Source organism: Talpa occidentalis, unplaced genomic scaffold (genome assembly GCF_014898055.3).
Source record: "Talpa occidentalis isolate TD23 unplaced genomic scaffold, MPIMG_talOcc4v2.1, whole genome shotgun sequence".
Classification (NCBI taxonomy): domain Eukaryota; kingdom Metazoa; phylum Chordata; class Mammalia; order Eulipotyphla; family Talpidae; genus Talpa; species Talpa occidentalis.
Window position 1 is genome coordinate 50,534,335 of NW_026555331.1, and position 15,352 is coordinate 50,549,686.

The 15,352-nt window shown below is 40.4% G+C and overlaps 1 pseudogene; it reads left to right on the forward strand.

Annotated features, from left to right (window-relative positions):
• Positions 1-2,302: 2,302 nt before the first annotated feature.
• Positions 2,303-3,232, forward strand: LOC119249663 (ADP-sugar pyrophosphatase-like; annotated as a pseudogene).
• Positions 3,233-15,352: the final 12,120 nt, after the last annotated feature.

The following is a 15,352-nucleotide window of genomic DNA, read 5'->3' on the forward strand; positions in this document are numbered from 1 at the left end:
GTGACTGAAGCATTCCCTCTGATCTGCCTCAGTATTAGCATGAGTTGTAAATGTCCATTTTTCATATATTTGCCTGGAGGAGGCACAGCAATGAAGACCACAGACTTGGGAATCAGAACAATGTGGATTTTTATTCAAACTCTACCAGTTACTCGTACACTGAACTATCAAACCTCCAGCCCCCATCAGATATCTGATTTTCTTACCTAAAAATGAGCATAAAATTGATTATAAAATATCTTTACTGTGAGGAATATTTCAGTTAATCAACGCACTGTTGTCACACAGTAAGCACCAATTTATTTATTTTTTAAAGATTTATTTATTTATACATATAAGAACTGGGGTGTAAGCCAGAGGCTGGGGGCAGGGAGAGGACTCACCAGAGAGAATGGGGAGCAGAACAGGCAGATCTACTGAAATACACTGCTGAGAGAAGCAGTGGGTGAGACAGGAGAGGTCTGCCGAGCCATGTGGGTTGCTCCATGGCCAGGATGGAACTCGAGCTGCAGTGGCTGGCAATGGCTTGATAGCTCTGTCTTTAACCCATGCACCACTAGGGAGGCCCCACAGTAAGCATTTAATAATGAATTCTTGCAATCAAAAAAGATAAACTCATGCAATTGACAGCAACATGGATGGAGCTGGAAGGGATCATGCTCAGTGAAATAAGCCAGAAAGAAAAAGAAAAATACAGGATGGTCTCACTCATAGCAGGAATTTAGAAAACTTAAATAAGGGACCAGGAAAAAGACTAATTATAACAAAGTAAAAATCAAAATCAACAAGCAACTATAAACCAGAGACACCCTAGGGGGGTAAGAGGGGAGGAGGGAGTAGGATCAAAACAAGCGGGGGTGGGAATTATATGGGAATTATAACCAAGATGAAAATGCATACATTGTGCAAAAATGTAAAATGATGTAAAAAATGTATAAAATTAAAAAAAATTTTAAAATAAATTCTTGTTATCATAGTAACACTGTAGAAATCTTTACTTCTTCTTCTTACCCCCTTTTAAAAGACTTGTATAGGAAAGGAGCCTTGCTGAGGTACTTGAATGGATCTGGTTCCTACAACTCTTTATTTAATTTTAACCTATTAGTACTGAGCTAATCATGCATTCTTGACACTAATGTCTATTTTTTTTTAGTCTGTTTTTCAGTAAACTTATACTTCTGAAATACTTAGCTAGAAAAGAGGGATGGGATGGAACTGATGCTCAGAAAGGCACAGTGGATGCAAGAGAGCACACAGGAGACTGGGCAGCAGGCAGATGCCAGGGAAGTCATCATGGGAAGAAGTAAATACTAACCGGACAGGAACGTGCTAAGTGGGCAGCAGCCTTTGAGCTGGAACACATTGCCTGGGGGTACACAGTCTTTCTGAAAGGTGTGCAGCTTGAAGGGCATTGACATCAAGCATCAACATCCACATAGAGAATTTTGAGAGTGTATTTACCCAGTAAGGTAGGCCTAAGGATGCTCGTGTTCCACCTGTCCTTTCACAATTCTCCTCCCATTGTACAAAAGAAAGCTATCGACCGTCTCTCATCTTTCCATGCTGCAATGTCCTGAATGAAAAGCTCTGGGGTGGGCTTCCCCGGTGGCGCAGCAGTTGAGTGCCGGGTTGCGAAGCTGCCCGCAGCCTCTGCAGCTCAGTTTCGATCCCCGGCTGCTCCCCGGCCACCGGAGGAGGGTCCCTCATGGCGCGCAGACCTCTCCTGCCGCCCGCTGTTCCCCTCAGCAGTGTACTTCGGTCCTTCTGCCTGCTCTGCTCCCCGCTCTGGCTCTGGTGAATTCTCTCACCCTCCTGTGGTTCTGACTGTACCCAGTGCTTGTATAAATAAATAAATAAATAAATAAATAAATAAATAAATAAATAAATAAATCTTAAAAAAATAAGAGGGCAAAAAACACAAAAAAGCCCTGGGGTGCCTAATAAAGGACAATCTGACAGATTGTGTTGGTGTTGGTGTAGAGCAAATGAGTGATTCTAATGACTAAATACCACATCTTTTTGCAACTCATGTCATTGCCAAATATTTGCTCTCAACAAAATTCGAGGATAGCTTTTTCGAGATGTAGGCTGATGACAAACAATAACTTTGTGGCTGAGCACATGTCCTCTTGCAACCTTGGGATGTGACTGCCTCAGGAAGTAGCATCAGCATCTCCTGGGACTGCTGTCTCAGACTTGTTCTTCCTCGATTGTTCCCCTTCCAAAGAGTGACTTCCACACCCCCACACCTTGCACATGAATGACTCTCGCCTGACACTCACAAAGATGAACTAGTTTGCAAATGGAAGTCCAAGAACCAATGAATTCTTCTCAAAATACCCAGTCTGTTATTTTGGAAGAGTTAATTTCAAAGGAACATGAGTCAAACTTGGAAAAACAACTTATATGGATCCTACTGGTAAAACTAGAACTTGGAAAACTGAAACATACAACCATGAATGAACAGACAGCTGAGGGTATGTCCAAAGTCACAATGCTGCAAAGAACTCTGCACGACGAATGTGTCCTTGTGGTGGGAGGGTTCTGACCATGAAAGGGAGGCCGCTGCCTGGAATTCCCAGCAGCTACCTGATAATAAAGCCCAGAAGCAGCTGCTTTCTGGGAACTTGAAGAAGAAACAGGTTATAAAGGTGACATTACTGAATGTTCTCCAGGTATGTGTATGGATCCAGGTTTGTTAAACTCTACTATATACATTGTGGGTGACTAGTAACAGAGATGATGCTGAAAGGCAAGAGCTAAGCCAAGACCAGGAGAAGGAGAATTTGTGGAAATGATTTCTTCAATTAGTAGTTGTTGTTTTTTTGTAAAGATTTATTTATTTATGCATTCAAGATCTGGGGTACAGGCCAGAGAGGATTCACCAGAGACAGAGCAGGGAGCAGAATAGGCAGAATGACTGAAATACACTGCTGAGGGGAGCAGCAGGTGAGGCAGGAGAGGTCTGCTGCACCATGTGGGTAACTCCCTGGCTGGGGATCGAACTCAGGCTGTAGTGGCTGCGGACAGCTTCATAGGCTGCATCTTAACCCCTTGCGCCACCAGGGAGGCCCTAGAAATGATTTCTTTACCAAAGAATGACGTGGTGCTGATACTTGATGCTCTGGTGGCTGAAGACCACCTAGCAGTGGATGCCAGAATTTACTCCCACCCTCTGGAAGTGCAACATGCAAACGTGACATTGCTTGAAGCATCTTCCCTAAAGTTGTAAGGCAAAATAACAGGGGCCATGTTTTTGTAAATAAGACTTCTAGTCCTCCACTAAGATTTTGTATTCAGCTAAGTCTCAGGTACATTTGAAATTAACCTTTTCATAAAATAAAAGTGACATTTATGTGAACAATTTTCTCTGTGTTCAAGTGAACAAAGGACTAAAATTTATACTCACCCTACCTCATTATAGAAATAAGTATATTTATCCATTGATACATGAATGCATTTTTTAAACTCCCAGCAAACTCATTAAGAGATAAATTTCAGGACATCCCATCCCCTAACAACACCCGTGGTCTTTTCTACTGGGAATCCCTTCTCACAGTTCCTATAGACTTAGGAGAAGCCTATATACCCCCTCCCCTTCCTGAGAATGTACAGACTGGCTCTCAGCTAACTTAATTTACAGGCAACCACTGTAGTTCTCCGTAGCCAATTCACACTGCTCAGCTGAATTAATGAAAATAAAAGGCCTGTTTTGTTTTGTTTTGTTTTGTTTTGTTTTCCACCTCTGGGGAAGACATAGTATGTAAGTGGTTTATTAAATAGTCAGACCTTCGCTAGTTATAAAAGCAAAATAATTCAATTTTTTATCCAATTTTTGCCTTTACAAATAGTCAATTCTTCCTATCCCACAAGTTTTGGGTTACTTTCAGCTTTTTTAAAATATTGGATCCAGTTTAATCTAAAATGAAGTCTGACATCCAAAGAGGTGATGAACTATATCTTGTTCCATTGGACATTTCTCTCTCATACTAAATAGCTCATTAAGACAAGCACCTTTTTCTGTCTCGCCTGCTGTTCGCCTCAGCATTGTCTCCGGGTCCGTCTACCTGTTCTGCTCCTCACTATCTCTGGTGAATTCTCTCACCCTCCCGTGCCTCTGACCTGTACCCCAGTTCTTGTATAAATAAATAAATCTTAAAAAAAAAAGGGGGCCTCCCCTGGTGGCGCAGTGGTTGAGCGCTGGGTTGCGAGGCTGCCCGCAGCCTCTGCAGCACCAGTTGGATGCCCAGCCGCCGGTGAGGGTCCCAACAACAACAACAACAACAACAACAACAAAAAAAAAAAAAAAAAAGCAAGCACCTTTTCTTGCACCTCCTAGCCTCAGGTGAAGTCACAGACGCTCTAATGCAATGGTTTTCCAAGTATTTCCTTATGCCCACCCATTAGACATGTTGAAAATGTTGCTATCCACTTTAAAAAATATTTCAACATCTAAAATCTTTTATGACTAATATAATTTGACACAAAGGATGCATTTTGTATTGTAATGTATAAATATTGGTACTTAAAATAACATTTTTATGTTATTCTTGTAAATATATTCACTAAACTACAAATACCATAGAAATTTTTAAAAAGTTTATAATCATTTTGTTGATATTCACTTATCTATATAACTTTGGGTGTGTGTTGTCACACCTCCTGTGTGTATATGCTTTACTCACCGTCCACCATGCCAGTGACTTATTCCCTTCTTCCTTCTCCCCCCTCCTCCCCTTCTGATAACCAGTTTATTTTTCATAGCACCTAAAAATTATTTTGCTCTGCTTTGCAAATATGTGTTCTTTGGTTGCTTGTATTCCACAAGTAAGTGAAACCATCCATTATCTTTCGCTTTCTGACTTATTTCACATGGATGATTCCCTCAAGATCCATGCAATTTGTCCCAAAAGGCACTCTGTCAGGGTTTTCACTGCCTGAGTTGTATTCCACTAATACTGTAACAGGGTGGTCCCCAGGAAAGGGGGAGGTTCCAGGTTTCCTGCCCCACCCAAGGGAGGGTGGAGCTGAGCAGGGAGAAGAAGAAGCTGCAGAAGAGACTGGAAAGGAAGTGAGCAGGATGGAGAGCCGGAAGGAGACCTGGAGGAGGCACATGGAGCCGAGAGACATGTGAAGAAACAGCGCTTACCTTTTGATTGTGCACTGAGTGACACAGATGTGGGTGAGAGACCCATGGGGAGGTGACAATGGCAGCTTTTATCTTGATTTTGATTTTGCTCTTTTCCTTCCAGACTTGCCTGGTTGTTTCTGCTCCTTTTCTGTGGGTCCCCACTCGAAGGTGCTTTAGACTTATGGCAGGCTTTGGGGCCTTGTTCTGGGCCAATCCCATTTGGGTGGACTTTTACCCACGAGGGTACGGGTAACTTTGGGTGTTTGATTTAGAAACTATATTCTTTGCCTTTCCTGTATTGTTTACTAATTGTATTAAAGCTCCTTTTCATTAAAGTCTCATATGTTTTGTGTTGATGCAGCTGATGGCAGAACCTATTTAGAGCAGGTAGGTTTGTGGGGTCTGGGGTGCCCCTCTCCCTGCTCTGTAACAGATTTGGTACCCAACGTGATTTAGGGCCAGAGCCATCCGTGGTTAGTTAGCCCCATGAGAAATTTAGCTTCCCCATGGCACTGACTACCATAAGCGCAAATGTGATTTTTGTTTCTCTAATGTGTTTGTTTCATATGTAGATTTGCTGTTGGAAAACTGGCTTAGGCTTTGTGGAGATTCTGTGTGTCTGTGTGTAATTTGTTTGTAGTCACTTGCTAAGAAATTTGATTTTATGGAAATTGGAAGATTCCCTCAAGATTCATGTGTAGCAGTTTTACTGTGTAGCAGTTTTACTCAAAAGATGATAATATGTTGCACCATGTGGCCAGATCAAAGATGGCACCTGAGGCCACTTGGTGGGCTCTTGTAAAACACTGAGGTTCATGTTGCTAGGACTTTGGACCTTTTTTGTGATCTCTACTGTCTCATTAGCATTTCTAAAGTCAATAACCGTTCTTCAGTGATAAGCTGCTTTGACTTTGCTTTGACTACTTCCTGACCTCTGCCTGAAGAGTTTTGCAAGCCAAGAATGGAACTGTGGTGATTAAATTAGCAAAGTATGCCTGGGTGTTAAGGAAAAAGTAGCCTTGGACAGTAACTTGTAACTGCTGGTAGCCTTGATGGATTCTTGGAGATAACTTGAATTTTTGCGAAGTCTGGATCAGAAAAATTAAAAAGATTTTGTCTGAATCTGAAAGGATTTGCTGCTGTTAATTTTGTCTACACAATTTTTTTGGTGCCCCTCTCCCTGCCCTGTAACAATACTACCTGAGTATTCCATAATTTCTTTATTCAGTTTTCTGTCATTGTGCACTTAGGTTGGTTCCATGAATTGCTATTGTTGATAATGCTGCTATGAACATAGGAATGCATTATTGCATATTCTTTGGGTAAATAATCACTAAGATATTTGTAATTCATAGAAAAATTCTTCTTTAATCGTGGGAAGGTTTGCCATGTTCCTTTTGTCTCCTTGAACTTGTATTTCCATCCCACTTCTTCCATAATATTTTATCCTGGTATTTATTTTTCTTGAAATCTTTATGATCCACCCTATCATGATGTTCTGCAATAAATAGATGCATATAAATTTAAGTGTTTAGATTTGCTATATTTCTAAGACTGTGAAAAAAAATCCTAGAGTTATCACATTAAGATTTGCTTTATCAAAACAACATGTACATATTTAAATTTTTGTTAAATATAAAAAAATAAAAATTTAATGAAACTGTATTTCAGAGAAATTTCAGCTTCCTCCCCAGTATCGTCTTAACTTTGCTGCCTGCTAGTGGCAAGGCAAATTCCTTGCTCCTTTGGGAAAGGAGCTGAGTGGTGTTAGCATGAGAAGACCTCTGGACCAAATACCTGGCCTCAGTTGGACCAAAATACCTGGCCTCAGTTCTGCCTGGCAGCTACCTTACTTCAAAGGTCACTTAACTTCCTTTCCTCTCCATTTCTCATCTTTGTAAACTGGAGATAATACAACACATACCTTGTTTCCTCTGCAAAGTTGCTCCTAAGGTAACATAAAAATGCTGTGTATGCAATAAAAACAAAATGGTATGATTAATTACTAGTAATAGTAAAAGAAATGTTGGCTTCTGAAGCCCAGAATTTAAATTGTGGTTTATTATAATGTTAGTTTAATCTGACTTGTTTGGTATCATTTTAGGCTTCTTAATATCCAAGGTATCAAAATAAATTCATTTTCCTAAAGAAAAAACTTAAGGGGCCTCCCTGGTGGCCTAGGGTTTAAGTTTCAGTACTGCTGCCAAGACGGGCCTGCATTTGATTTGACCCCCTGCCAGAGAACTGACCCACACATGGCGCAGCAGACCTCTCCTGCCTCACCCATTGCTCCTCTTAGCAGTGTATTTGAGTAGATCCACCTGTTCCACTCCCTACTCTGTCTCTGGTGAATTCTCTCACCTCTGCACCTCTGGCCTACACCCCAGTTCTATACAAAAATTTAAAAAAATTAAGGGTCTTTTAGGTATCCTTGAAGTAGTCTTAAAAATAAAACAAAAGGATTCCCATAAGCTTAAATGATTCAATGGTGACTCTTAATTAGCCTGGACTAGGGTTTAGAATCCATGGGGTTCATACCACTTGCTGGCCCAACAAGAATGTGTGAGTGACACAATTACACCTTGTGTGTACACAACCAGGCAGTGTGGTTCTAAGTGGTTCTTAGGACTTTTAATCCTAGGCTCTTGGATAAAAAAGAGAGGGAGGCAGAGGTCTTTAAAGAATAAATGAACACAAGGAAATAAGCAAATGGGAAAAAGGGAAAATACAAAAATGCAGCATGTTTGAAGTGTCCGCATCTTGATTCCATCAGTTCAGCTCCCTGGAGAGCACGGGGCAGGCTGGGCATGTCTGTGGTGCCAGGGCGGGTCCATGGAGGTGGAGGTGAGGTGTGGCATGCTTTCCGCCAAGAGCTCCTGCATCGCCGCTGGCCTTTGAAGTTGACCTGAACGATCCTTTCATCAAGCTTTCAATATCACTGTAGCTATAATTTAAACTTGAAACAGGAACAAAGTGTTTTTTACTATTGAGTAAATACTCTGTTAGAAGAAAAGATTTTCCCTGTGCTGATGGTCTCCTTTCCTTCCCTTCCCCTACCCTTCCCCTCCCTTCCCTGCCCTTCTCGGTGGTGCATTTAAGCTCCATTTCACAAAGTTTGGAAAACCATTGCTCTGGAAAAGGAATCAGCAAAATGTATACCAGAACTGACCTTGGGGTTTAAATGATAATCAAGCAATTTCCACGTTTCTCTTACTCCCTTCATAATCTTGTCAATCCTGTAACTCTTCTCAGTTCCTCATTGTAAATGCATGTGGGTGGATATGATCTCTCTCCTTTCACATGCTGAGATTTCTTCCGCCTGCACTACTACTTGGGGGACACAAAGCAATTCCAGGGGTAGGGGGAAGATTTGATTGGAGGAAATTGGGTCATGAATAGATTTACTTCATATTAATTGATGAGAAGTAAAAGTGAGAAATGAAGAGTATTAGGGGAGACTCTGTGTGTGAGGCCTGACCGAATCCTGACCTCGGAAAACAAAACAAAACAAAACAAAACAAAAAAATCAAGCATGTTCCTTCTGGCTTTTGAAAACATGAATGGTTAAAGTGAAAATTGGGGTTCTGAGACTGTTCTTTCAAAAGAAAATTGCTAAAGCCTTCTTTATGAGTACGTCCAGGTTTTATTTGATGAATATAGGGCAAGTGCTGAAATAATTCAGTCCCAAACAAACTGAGAGAATTGGTACAGTGGAAATGATGTGAAACTAACTACCAAGAGAAAATTAAAAGTCTCTCTGGATGACTGGTCACAATGCCGCTCATAATGGTCATCCGTAGGGTAGATGAAATGGTGTGTCAACAATTCATTGGTTGGATGATTATAATGACTCTTGTAAATTGATGAAGAGGCTTGAATCACAATTTTAAAAGCAAGCTCAGAAATAATACATTCATTTCCACGGGGCCATGTGTGTGTCCCTGAGGTCAAAGATGGCATCCATCACTCTATCATCCGTGGACCTTTAAAGAATTCAAACTAATCCATAGCAGTAGCCAAAGGCAACTTTTGGATAGAAGACTGTTCAAATACTCTTTCATCTTATAGCTCACTCACAACTCCTGTCTACCACCAGTACACCTACAATGCACTAGAATGTCCTTCTATTCTACAGGCCAGTTTTTTCTCTCATCATTCAGCCTGCTAGGGAATTTTACCTTCACTAAGAATACTATCCTTTATTAGATGGTTAGGGGCTGATAACTTCCAATTAATCACTACATCTTCTGCACTGCCAGGTCATCTTATAAATGCCACTGTATGATATTTGGAGTATTAATTATGTCTGCCTGCCCCTCTATATTGATATAGCTTTGTAGCAGACCTTGTGCGTCATCCCATACTCTCACAGTGGCCAAGACATAATCTACTCAATAAATATTTAGAGAACAAGAATTATAGTGATGACTGGGGAGTGGGGAACAGGGAGAGGGAGAAAATGAAAGATTGCATCTCATAATGACTTTTATTGCAATTTATTTTATGGAAGTTAAAATTTCATTGATAAAAGAAAATAGAACAGAACACAATATTGTTTGTATATTAGCTAATGAGCAGGAAAATGTTACATAGGAAATATTTACTGTGAATGATAATATTTAAGGAAAAGAAAACAGATTAGATAGAGGAGAATGAGTAAGTAAGAGGCTGCTGAAGAGCATTCTGAGTAATGATAGGGGTTGAACACACAGGTAATCCAGGTTACATTTCAAATCACATGGCCATCTTTTTCCTATGCAAGTCAATGTTTATGTGTTGTCATTATGTATTGGATAATTTACAGGCTGGCAAGGTATGTAGTAAGAAGAGTAGAAGAGAAAAGGAGAATAAAAGATTGTCTTGAGGCATCTGAGCAAGTTTAAAGGAGGGAGAAAGAAAGTTACCATGGATTGAAATGTGTCCCCCAGAAAATTATATGTTGAATTCTTAATGCCCAGAACCTCAGAATGTGTCCTTATTTGTAAATAAGGTCATTGTGGAGGCAATTAATTGAAATGAGGTCACTAGGATGGGCTCTACTCCAATATGCCTGGTGTCCCCATGAAAAGAGGAAATTAGACAATTCAGGAAGAACACCATGTGAGCACGAAGACAGTCATCTCCAAGCCAAGGAGAGAGGCCTCGATTGGATTTTTCCCTCACAGTCCTGAGAAGGAACCAACATGTTGACATCTTGATCTTGAATTTTTAGCCTCTGAAACTGTGAGATAATAAATTTCTTGTTTATGTCATATAGTTTCTGGGACTTTATTATGGGAGCCCTAGGAAATTAGTGAGAAAAGAGAATGTGTACACAGGTAAATGAATGTTTCCCTGAGATGAAATGAACAGAATGGTCAGCTGTGAAATATAGAGGTATGATGAAGACAGCTGATGTAAGGAGGTTCTAAGGAAAAATGGTGGGGAGGATGTTGAATCAGTTCTAGGAGCTAGCCAGCAGGTGGCGATCTTGATGGGAACAGCCCCTGGGGTAAGGAGGAACCCAGTGGGTCTTTTCTACTTTGTGGGATACCTGTAAGGGGAGTAGTCAGGATGTGGTAATTGCTGGAAATGTAGACTATTGCTAAACTGTGCCCAACATCCTCTGTGCATTTTAGGGGACTGCAGAGGCTTGTGGGAAATATTTCTGACAGACATAATCTAGATAGGTGTATGAACCATGTGGGCATGGAATGTAAACTTTTGCTACATTTGACTAAAATGCAAACTCCTAGACAGTGGCTTTGCATAATGCCTTACACAAAGTTAGAAAATGATTTTTCTTTGCGATAGTATTTTATCCTTTTAAACTTACTAAAAGGAAATATTTTAATTAAAATTTATATTTTTCTGCCAATAGTATATACAAAAGCTGTAATTACATCTACTAAAATATTTGAGGCATGCTTCTCTATTTCTTACTATTTTATTATCTGACATTTGTGGAAAAAAACTTCAATATGTATTTTAAAATTATATATATACATTTATGTGAATGTATATATGATGAATTCAACAGAGTCCAAGAAATCACAATATGTTTACAAAGCACTTTTCCACCAGAGCCCTGTGATGTTATCAAGGTAGACCCTACTGCCCTGTTTTACAGATGAGGAAAACTGAGACTAATAGAGTTTAAGCACAAGTAGGAGTAACAGAAACAAAAGTAGAACCCAGTTCTTTTTTTTTTTTTTAAAGATTTATTTATTTTTATTTATTTATTTATACAAGCACTGGGTACAGTCAGAAGCGCGGGAGGGTGAGAGAATTCACCAGAGCCAGAGCGGGGAGCAGAGCAGGCAGAAGGACCGAAGTACACTGCTGAGGGGAGCAGCGGGCGGCAGGAGAGGTCTGCGCGCCATGTGGGACCCTCCTCCGGTGGCCGGGGAGCAGCCGGGGATTGAACCGGCGCTGCAGAGGCTGCGGGCAGCTTCGCAACCCAGCGCTCAACCGCTGCGCCACCGGGGAGGCCCAGAACCCAGTTCTAACATCGCTCTTCCCCGACCCACTCAAGACCCATTCAATGTTCTCTGTTGTTAATTAAATGTTTAAGGATTTAAGGAACTATTAATAGAAAATATTGTCAATGGCTTAAAGTCTTTGATTTCTTAATAGTCTAACTCTGCCCTGTTATCATAAAAACCCTGTGAAATCTTAACAAAAAGTGAGTTGTTAATTATGTGGTTAGTTTTCTGAGTAGAATAAGAGTGCAGACTCTCGAAATTGAACAAAATAGGTTTGACTATTTCTAGTTTGTGCAAATTATTTAACATTTTCAAACTTCAATTTCTCTAACAGTCAAAATAAATAGGAACTTGCCTCATAAACTTCAACAAAATTTATGATACATTATTTAACGTAGTTCCTGGGATCAAATAAGTTCTTTATAAATGGTAGTTCCATGATTCCCTGCAAATAAGGAAGTATCTGGCAGCTTTGCGTGCAAAGAACATGTTTTCTCTCAAGCAAATGTTTAGGATCAAGGTCAAAGTCATAATATGCAGCAGCCATGGACTGCCTTCACACCCACACAGGGCTGCCCGGGACGTCAGCAAGTACCCTCACTTCCCACTTACTTCTTAGAACTAAATGGAATAAGAGCATTCCTCTCCCTTGAAGGGGCACATTTCTTCCTGGCTTATGTGGCAGGCACTTCTTAGGATTGTGTGCCCTTCACTGACTTAGTAGGAGATTTGCATGTTGGAAAAAAAGAACAATTTGCTATAAAGATCCTTGCTGTGGATCAGGGAAGGTTATTTTACCGTAAAAGGAGCAAATTACAAGAATTCTTTAATGTCATCCAGATGATTTTCTCCTTTTCATTTTTTTAAGCTTAACTTACAATTTCTTAGCAGCACAGGCTGAACTTGGCACTATCCATAGTTTTACCCATCCTACACAATTTTTGTAAGGCATGAGTTTTTTGGCTCTGCCTTTTTAATTTCAGAATTCCATTTTACATGAACTCCTTACATATGGGGTTAATGCTATGCAGTTTACAAAGTGTTTAGTATTTATCAGTTCACAGAATTTGAGTTGAATATATTGATGGGGGTCAGCCAGAAATTTTCTATAAGGGCCAGATACTAAATATTTTAGGCTTTGTATGCTGCACAGTTAAATCTGCTTGCAGTTTTCTTGCCTCTGCCCTTGTAACATGAATGCAGCCACAGACAAAGAAACATGGGCACAGTTATGTTCCAATGAAGGTTTATTTATTGACACTGAAATTTGAAATTCATCTAACTTTCATAGTACACAAAATAATGTTTAAATTTTTTCCTTAGCTCACAGACTGTACAAAAACAGGCATAATTTATTTATACCTGAGCAAGAAGACTAAAGCCATTGAATCACTTCTGTGTCTGCTGGAGACTTCCTAGGGCTTTTCAAAGCCCTTTCTAATGGCTGAAATTCTGAAGAGTGAGAAATTATGTTTCTTAAAATCATACAGTTAGTGAACTATGAAGACAGTGCTGAAAAAAGAATGTCTCCATCTCCAGAGTCCTCAGGTTATTTTAAACAATTCTTCAATAATCTCTGTGATTTATACATGTTCACACAAATATTGATGATGAACGTGGAATTAATCAATGGGAAGGAATGTCTGTATCCAAATTAACTCTTCTGACCTCAACTTGGAAAGCCTTAGACTCTGCAAATTGACTTTCTCAGCTGAGTTACCTGTGGCCTACTCATAGGGTCAACATGAGTCACCTCCCTTTCCTGATTTAGAATATTATCTAAGCTGAATACTAGAATTGTTGAGCTAAATGGGTTCTTAGTGATTTTCTTTGCTTATCCAAATTATCTGGGGACAATTGAGGTCCAAAGAGCCTAAATGAATTACCTAAGATTGCATATTAGCAAGATCTGGAAGCCAGGTCTTTGCAATCCCTGTTAGAGAGTTATCTCAGATTACCATATAACAGTCACAACAGTTTATGAAAAGGTAACTAACTACTCATAACTAAAATATGACTTTAAGTCCAGAGAAAATACTCATGCTTATATATGTAGAATTATGAAAATTATACACCAGATACACATAATGTACATAATTTATTCCTTTCCTTATTTATCACAATTTTACAGATCAGGAAACTAAAATTTGAAGAGTTTTCAATAGTTTATTTCATGTTACACAGCTAGTAAATGATACAACCACAGCTTAAATCTACTTTTCTCTTTAAAACCTGAGCTTTTCACATACCTCTGTTGGGTGACTTTGTCTTAAGCCGTAGAAATCGCAACTGAAACTAGTGTAAATTACAAGTATTGATTGAGGCAGGGGATTGAAAGAGGAAGGTGTAACTTCAACTGTCATTCAACCAAAGCCCTTTGAAGACAGCTATGCCTTCCCCAGCTTGATGTCTAAGATCTCTTACGCACATCCAGTGAGGGCAAAAGTGAAACTGAATCCTAAAACAAAATTCTGGGCTCTGATTGGACAAATGCCTGGTCTGGTCCCTAAATTCAGCATGGAATTGTTAGGGGGAGAAGGATGTCCTAAAGCTAATTCCATACAGGCTTTGTAGACTCCACCCCCCACTCCAGACCAAAGCCAAAAGCCACTGGGAACTCCACATCCCATCACCACCAAAGGGAAGGTGGCTGGGACCTGAGGGTGGGGTTAAGCAGCCAGGTGTGGTATAAAGCCAGACATGTGGGCTTTGGAGGGGTCCCTCATTTTGGCCCTCTGCCAGCTCGCAGCGTTAGGCCAGGTCTGAGAGTACCTTTGGGTTTCCAGGTCAGCGGATCGGGTAGGACGCATTAAAGAATTTATTTCCCTATTTTCTCTCTGAGTTGTACATTTCCTTAATTCCCTTTCCCTTGTAATTAAACCTTTTATTAACCTTTTGTGTGTGCCTGTAGTGGAGTATTAATAAGTTCCTTTTAAGTGCGTGGGTGAGGACCCACAGCCAGGCAACCCGTTTTATTTTATATCAGGGTTGCCCTATAACAGAATGAATCCTAACTCCTAGAGTTAAGAGGCTAATCCACCCAAAATATGAACCGCAATCACATAATGAAGGAAAGGGGTGCTCCCTCTGGAAAAGAAAATCTGAAGGCTATTAGGAAAAGAAGGGAAGAATGAATATTTTATCCATAACCAATGAATTTACTTTGCTACCTCTGTATCCACACCAGATATTTAATGGATAAGGTCAAAGACAGCATAGACCTTGATAATGGCGTCTTTGACTGCTAAATCTCAAGGTACATTATGCAACAGTTTTAAACCAGCATCTTTGCTGGTTCAGCCTATGAAGGTATATCAGCCTATTGAGGCAGGACTTTCCCAAAAGTCTTGCCAGCTTTTTTTTGGTGGCCAGAGCTGTGCATTCTTGGGAGATAGTATTAGGACTAATGGTGATTCAGTCCTGGCTTTTGTAACCCAAATTTAATCTCCTTGTTGTCTGCCCAGCTCCAGTGTCATTATCTCAGATATCCTCTACACACCCTTTTTATTTTTTTAATTTTTTTTTAAGATTTATTTATTTATTTATACAAGCACTGGGTACAGTCAGAAGCGCAGGAGGGTGAGAGAATTCACCAGAGCCAGAGCGGGGAGCAGAGCAGGCAGAAGGACCGAGGTACACTGCTGAGGGGAGCAGCAGGCGGCAGGAGAGGTCTGCGGGCCATGTGGGACCCTCCTCTGGTGGCCGGGGAGCAGCCGGGGATCGAACCTGCAGAGGCCGCGGGCAGCTTCGCAACCCG